General features: G+C 46.2%; 1 non-coding gene across 1 annotated transcript; it reads right to left on the bottom strand.

Moving 5' to 3' along the window:
- Positions 1 to 535: 535 nt before the first annotated feature.
- On the bottom strand, positions 536 to 610 carry TRNAN-GUU. Its single transcript has one exon. It is a non-coding gene; the product is annotated as a tRNA-Asn (tRNA).
- Between the last annotated feature and the right edge of the window lie 7,078 nt (positions 611 to 7,688).

Raw genomic sequence — 7,688 nt, 5'->3', positions numbered from 1 at the left:
TACCCCAGCCTTCTGATGGACTGGAAACAAGAGCTAAGGGAATACTTTGGTCCAAGGAAGTGTCCGGGAGCTTGGAGCAGAGTGGAGACAGGTGAACTGAGTCCTCGTGGATGAAAAGGGCACGTGGGTGATTCCCAGCCAAGGCGGTCAGCCCTCTTCCCCCATAGATGTTTGGTTTTCATCTGTTTGTTTCTTCTTTTTTAAATTTTTTAATGTTTATTCATTTTTGAGAGACAGAGAGAGAGTGAGCGTGAGCGGGGGAGGGTCAGAGAGAGAGGGAGACACAGAATCTAAAACAGGCTCCAGGCTCCGAGCTGTCAGCACAGAGCCCGACGTGGGGCTCGAACCCACGAACCGTGAGATCATGACCTGAGCCGAAGTCGTTGGCTCAACCGACTGAGCCACCAGGTGCCCCATTTGTTTGTTTCTTCACTTATTTTTGCTTGTGTATGCCAGAGCAATCTCATTGTTAAGCAAGTGCTCAGAAGTCGAAAAAACTAATTATTTTTTAAAATATTTTTTAAAGTAGTCTCTGTGCTCAGCACGAGGCTTGAACTCATGGCCTTGAGATCAACAGCCACACGCTCTACCAACTGAGCTAGCCAGCAGCCCCGCAGAAGTCGAAATCGTATGTCCTGTTGTGGAGAGGGTTAATAGCGGCAATAGTTTCAATAACTACAGTTAACTAGGATGAGACCAGTTAACTACAATATCAAGTGAGGCTATTATGCTTTTCTGAAATGCTGCAGAAATTCACCACACATCACACCACGTTTTTCCTGTCTCTCTGTGTAGAATGACCTAAAAAATTTCCTTGAACCCACTTTTGTTGGAGACGGACGGCTCTTTCATTTGCAGAAGAATGCTCTCATGCAAAGGTACCCAATGAGAGGCCCTTCATAGTCGGCTCCTTTTGTCCGTGTTGCCGATTTAAAGAAATATCAATTTCTTTCCCAGAATACATTTCCCTTTTCTGTCTCAGTGGCTGTACCAATGAAGAATTACCTCGAATCTTTTAAAGGTTTGCAGAATACATTTAAGTAGCTGGGTTGAAAGAGACAACATTTTAGAGATTGAGGCATCCTTCAATATTATGACGTCCAGACTTTGAGGGTGTACATTTTGTGAAACTGTTCCCCCATCGCCAACGAAGTGCTCTGTGCTCCAGTAGTCTGGGAAGCCAGTCTGTTACACTTCACTCCTGGAGAGCCCCAACCCCTTCAGGTGTGGATCAGATGTGACCCATGTACTTCTGACAGTAACCGAAGATATCAAGTACCTTGATACACAAATCGTTTATTATTGAATGAAATGACATATGTAAGGTGGGTGCACTTGGAAGTCACATAGTAAGCAGCATCTTTTCCATTTGTAGTATGGGGTAAGATATGGACATTTTGGGGCTGTAATTTACTGAGACGAGGCCCGAGGCACCTCGGGATGTCAGCGTTCACCTCGGATGTCTGTGTCTTAATTTTCAGAGTAGAAAAAAGAAAAAAACCCGTTAGGTTGAATTTAAACACATGATGACACATCATTATGCTAAACATGTCATGTTTCTTTGTAGTATTCCTTTTATACTCAACGAAACAAAAAATCATAAGTGAGGTTCTCAGCTCCTTGATTATTTCGGGGGAAAAAACCATCGTGTAGGATAGTATGGATTTCCATACACGTCGAGTAATTAGTGAATGTAGAACTAAGCATAGACTCTGCCTCGGTTTACAAACGTCCGGCAATTCCTCACCATCAGCTGATTTTCGCAGAAAAGTATTGTAGGATTCTTTTCTTTTCTTATTAAGTCGTATGTTAACTTTGACTCCAGCTCCAGGGAAAATGTTCTTAGAATTTCAGAATTTCGAAGGTCTCTTCCGTGACATACATTTTGGTACAAGTTTTCCAGGTAATAAAACAAAATATATGAATGTGTCACACACTGTGTATCTGCACATTTGTTTCCGTGGGCTAAAATCTCCAAAGACATATACGTCTTAATGGCTTCTACTCGAGGGTGTTTTGAGCAGAACCGAAGGAATAATTTAGCTTTCTGAAAGCCCCATTTGGTGGAAGGTTAACTTTCCTCAGTGCCCCTTGAGAAAGGAGCCAAAGATGAGTGTAGAGCTAACATTGGAATCATGTCTACAAAGTGGCCCAGGGCCAAGTGGTGGGTTTTCCATGCAATGTTGGGGAGAGAAGTTGAACAAAACACTAAGTTGATGTGCTTTTTGAATTCCGATCCAAAGTCAAGTGATACCTCTTCACTCACTGTGTTTTTTTAGGTATTAAATATTTTTGTTCCTCTTGTTAAAATAAAATTATATGTATTTAAGGGGTTTCACATGTTTTCGTAGACATGTACACAGTGAAATGGTGATTACAGTTAAGACACTTAGCATTCCCATCTACCCCCATAGTTATTTTTTTTTCTTAAATTTTTTTTTTTAAAGTTTTTTATTTATTTCTAGGAGAGAGAGACAGAGTGAGCAGGGGAGGGTCAGAGAGAGAGGGAGTCACAGACTCTGAAACAGGCTCCAGGCTCCGAGCTGGCAGTCAGCACAGAGCCCGACGCGGGGCTCGAACCCACGAACCGCGAGATCATGACCTAAGTGAAAGCCGGACGCTCAACCGACTAAGCCACCCAGGCGCCCCAGCCATAGTTATTATTTTTGTGTGTGTGGTGAGAGCACCTGAGATCTGTTCTCCTGACAAATTTGTAATATTCAGTGCACTTTTATTAATTATAGGCGCCATGCTGTCTATTAAATCTTCAGAGCTTCTGCAACATACACAGTGAAACATCATATCCTTTACCAGCATGCCCATTTCCCGCACCCCTCAGCTCCTGAAAACTGCCGTCCTACCCTCTGCTTCTACGCATTCAACGCTTTTAGATCCCGCATGTCAGTGGCATCACGCAGTAGCTGTCTTTCTGTGTCTGGTTTATTCCTCTTAGCATACCACCCTCCAGTTTCATCCGTATTGTTGAAAATGGCGGGACTTCCTTATTTTTTAAGGCTGAATAATACTAGCCCATTGTGTATTTAGACCATAATCTCTTTCTTTTTTTAACTTTTTTAATGTTTATTTATTTTGGAAAGACAGAGAGACCGTGAACGGGAGAGAGGCAGAGAGAGAGGGAGACAGAATCTGAAACAGGCTCCAGGCTCCGAGCTGTCAGCCCAGAGCCCGACGCGGGGCTGGAACCCATGAACCGCGAGTTCATGACCTGAGCTGAGGTTGGCCGCTTAACCGACTGAGCCTCCTGGGTGCCCCTAGACCGTGATTTCTTGATCCAGTCACCTGTCAATAGACACTGTGCTTTTGTATCGTGGCTGTTGTGAATAATGGTGCAGAGAGCCTAGGAGTGCAGATATCTCTTTGAGGCCCGTATTTCATTTTTATTGGGTATGTACCCACCATTATCCATTTAAAAGGAGGGACTGGAGTTAGGGTGACCACACCAAGGGAGAGGGTGAGCCAGCCTGCAGGCTCCGTCAGCTCACCTGGAGAGTAAACACGCTACGGGGGTGGCCATTTTTCCTCTGTCATCCCAAATGTCCTCACAGACAAGCGCAAGGCAAACCCATCACTTTCAAGATGATATTTTATACGGAAGAAGCAATTTGATTTGCCTCGGGATTCGAAGAGAGGTCATTTATCTTTTCCCTGGGAATCTGCTCCCCGCTGGCAGTCTGGGTTGCTTCATCTCACCAGACACACGGACGTCAGAGTCATTATCTGGAGAGCGGCTTCTGCTCATTGTGGTTGGTTTCAACATGGCCGTGATTCCAGAAACCAGACACCAAAGAGGCTATTAGCCTACTTATGAGAAAGGCGCCCCCAGCGCGGTGGTTCTCAGACTTCACTGTGTGTCTGAAACACCCTGGGGGCCTGTGAACATAGAGGTTTTGATTCCGTGGGTCCGGAAATTTGCATTGGTCATCATGGTCTGTATCTGGCACAACTTCCCAGGGGTCTGATGCTACGGGCCCAGGGACCCCCTTTGAAAACCACCGCCTTAGAAGGTCTTGAGATTCTTTTCTAACCACTGCGATGGTGGTATAAAAGGAGCTAATGAGTGGGTTCCTTTTCATGCCAAAAACTGAAAATGTGTTTTACTGAGTTGGACACATTTTCCAAACTTTGGTGATCTTGTTGTGTGCCATGTGCCCAAGGGCGCAGCCTCTGAACTGCCAGATCCACGGGCAAGAGCGTGGTTTTATCACGTGTCCAGCTGAGAGAATGATAAGTCCCCAATCTGAGCCTCAGGGGTCGTCTTCCATTGGAAACCCAAGTGCATCTTTGGAAGGACAGACTGGCAAGCTTCCTCTGTGTTTTTCTGCAGGAAGGGAAATAGGTCGGAGCAAACAGAGTCCATTTGGGTAATGAGGTTCCGCAGGCCACCTGTTTGCTGGAGGTTAGGAGGGAAGCAATGGACAGGGGTGAAGAGCAAGGGGAAAGAAAATGCCTGTTCTGCAAGTACTATTCAGTGTTGGCTTTACCCAGAGGGACTCAGTCCTGTAAACTGTGGTGACATGAAGGAAATGGTTCTTTCCTTTATGCAAAGGGCATCCCGACTTGGGAATTCAAGTTTGCTCCTTATGGGAGGATGTGTGATTCAATATTTCCCTTTGAAGGCTTGGGTAAATAAGAAGATTTCTCTGGGGGCGCCTGGGTGGGGCGGGGAGAGAGAAGAGGGAGACACAGAATCCGAAGCAGCTCCAGGCTCCGAGCTGTCAGCACAGAGCCCCAACATGGAGCTCGAACTCACGAATCACGAGATCGTGACCTGAGCCGAAGTCAGTTGCTAAACCGACTGAGCCACCCAGGCGCCCCGAGGTGCTTTTCTGAGAACAGTATTGTTGCAGGTGCAAGGGAATGAGATTAGCAGAAAGGGATGCACGTGAAGCTATTCCTTGCAAGGATGCTTTCTCTGCTTGGGGAAGAAATATCTTCTTGACTTATAAGCTCAGTCATTGTAAAGAGCTGACAATTGTAAAGTCAATTGTAGAGTCAAGAGTCTCATCGTGCTGCATGCTGTGAGCTGCTGTTACCGTTTAAGTGACGGGTCTGACATTCTCCAGAGGGGGCTGATGGGGAAAGCGTTGCTTCTTACCCGGGTCCCTGATGTTAAATTAGAAGCGGAGACCAAGAACCCAGAGAAGGAAACACCAGTAGGTTGGTATTGGTGTTGGCTAGTGTTGGGTTTCCCCGCGGGGGCTCGGCCGTCTAATCTACGGTGACGTGAAGGAAATAGTTGTCTTCTCAGAGGAGGCGGGTGAGGAAGAAGGAGAATGGTGGGGAGCAGGGCTTGGGAGAAGAGAATGAGGAGACCTCCCAGGAAGGGGCAAAGGAGGATCCCCGGGGGCTGACTCAGCTATGCACTCCATGCAGGGCGCCATTTTGGGAGACTCAGCTGGTGTCGTTTCAGGGCAGGGACAGCGCCGGCACAATTGTGGGTGTGAAGGAAAGGAGCTCACCTTCAGGATGCATTGTCCTTGGGGAGGAGCCTGGCCCTGAGTTACTCGGGGAATAAAGTCTTTCAAGACTGGGACCCGAGATGCCTCTCTTCATCCCAAACCCATCGCCTGGTTTTCTCCTTTGTTTTCTGCTCTTACGTTGGTGCTTTGTTACGTTTCGAGAATGGCTTTCCGTACCCACCAGAAATAATGTTGGGGTGATGCTTTACGGGAGGGGGAAAATAAACACATTTTCTGCCACTTACAGGAATAACACTTCTCCCTGAGTCCAAAGGCGTGTTCCTGTTAAATATTTATGAATGTAATGTTGTGATGTTGGAAACGCAGGCCCACCCCAGAGGTCATATATTCATAGATGAGGGTATTTTGTCTTTGTGTGATGTAGTATTTTGTTTTTTAATTTGATTTAATATTTTATTTGCAAGTTCAAAAAACCCCATGTAATTGCTCTTGCCTATGGCTTCTGAATTATTGAAAATGCTATAAAGTTGAGTGTGTCTCAACTGACCATTTCTCTGCACTCCTTGAGAAACATCCTTCTCCCCCCGAATCTTCAGGGCAAAGCGGTTTGCTTTTTCAAATAGTACAACTTTCAAGTTTATTGGGTACTGGACTGGTTTGCTGGGACTGTCATAGCAAATGAACGCACATTCGAATGGCTTAAAACAACCGTCACAAAAAAACGAATTGTCCCAGGGTCCTGGAGACCAGAAGTCTGAGGTTGAGTTCTCACCTTTTTGACCCACCAGGCACCCAGAGACCCGATTTCTCAATGGGTCACATTCCTCATTGACAGAGACTAAGCCTTCAACACATACTTTGGGTGAGCCCAATCCGACCCAGGTACTATTTTCTATTTCCTTAGGTGAAATTATGTTGAAATCTCAGTATGTCAATTGCTCGACCTGAATACATTCGGCGTAGAGTAGTTCAGCCTTATCTGTGGGTTTGCGTTCTGTGCTTTCAGTGATGCACGGTCATCTGTGGTCTTGAGTCAGGTAAGCCTCCTGGCGGATCATCAGAGGGTCAGAAGTTGGCTTACCCTACGTCACAACATCTACCTCATTCACTTCCCTTCGTCTCCGCATCACATGGGCATCTTCCCAACTCACATCTTCCCAGTAAGAAAGGTATCTTGAGCACGAGAGAGAGAGAGAAATAGAGAGAGAGATCACATGTGTATGTATAACTTTTATTAAAGTATATTATAAGTGTTATATTTTACCATTAGTTGTTGGTAATGTCCTACTGAGTCTACTTTATAAATTCGTCTCTATCATGAATATGTGTGTATAAATTCATAGTCCATAGAGGGTTCAGTAGTGTCTGTGGCTTGAGGCATTTGCTGGGGGATCTTGGAATGTACTCCCCACAAATAAATGGGGGGAGAGTCCTGTACAATGAATAATACAATCAAGACAGATGCCATGGAATGAGCGGAGATCTCGTTCTGCACCCCAAAACTAAGATGTGCTCAGTTGTATGTGAGTCTTTCTATTAAGTAATTGGACTGATGAGGCTGGCTCAGCCCTACTTCTGAGTTCAGATTTGGTCATGATCTCATGGGTCATGGGTTCGGGCCCCGCATTGGGCTCCATGCTGACAGCGTGGAGTCTGCTTAAGATTCTCCCTCTCTCCCTCTCTCTCTCTCTGTCTCAAAATAAACAAACTCAAAAAAAAAAGTACTTGGGCTATATCAAGTATGGAAGGTGCAGAAATAATGTGGCGGAGGCAGACTCATACGAGTTGAGGGAGAAAACCATCGACGCAAACCAAAGAATAGGCCATTTTAAGGAGCCGAGAGTGCAGCTTGCACCGTGTAGGGTCAACAGAGAGAAGCGAGTGAGGGAAATCGTGGCGGAAATGCACGTATGACGTGAGGGAGATAGAGGGCTGGGAAGAGACGGGCACGGCAATGAGCAACGGTGGAAAATGAGGTGAATCCGTAGAGGCGAACCTCAAAGCCAGCGCAACGCACTATAAAGTACGAAAAGGATATCAAGACAACGGGATTTTGGGGCGCCTGGGTGGCTTAGTCGGTTAAGCGTCCGACTTTCGCTTAGGTCATGATCTCGCGGTTCGTGGGTTCTAGCCCCGCGTCGGGCTCTGTGCTGACTGCCAGCTCAGAGCCTGGAGCCGGTTTCAGTCTGTGACACCCTCTCTCTCTGACCCTCCCCTGCTCATGCTGTCTCTCTCTCTCTCTCCTAG

The sequence above is a fragment of the Hyaena hyaena genome, unplaced genomic scaffold (genome assembly GCF_003009895.1).
Source record: "Hyaena hyaena isolate Hyena2069 unplaced genomic scaffold, ASM300989v1 scaffold_259, whole genome shotgun sequence".
In the NCBI taxonomy this organism is placed as follows: Eukaryota; Metazoa; Chordata; class Mammalia; order Carnivora; family Hyaenidae; genus Hyaena; species Hyaena hyaena.
Note: the sequence above shows the minus strand (reverse complement) of the source record. Positions and strands in the feature narration are given on the sequence as shown.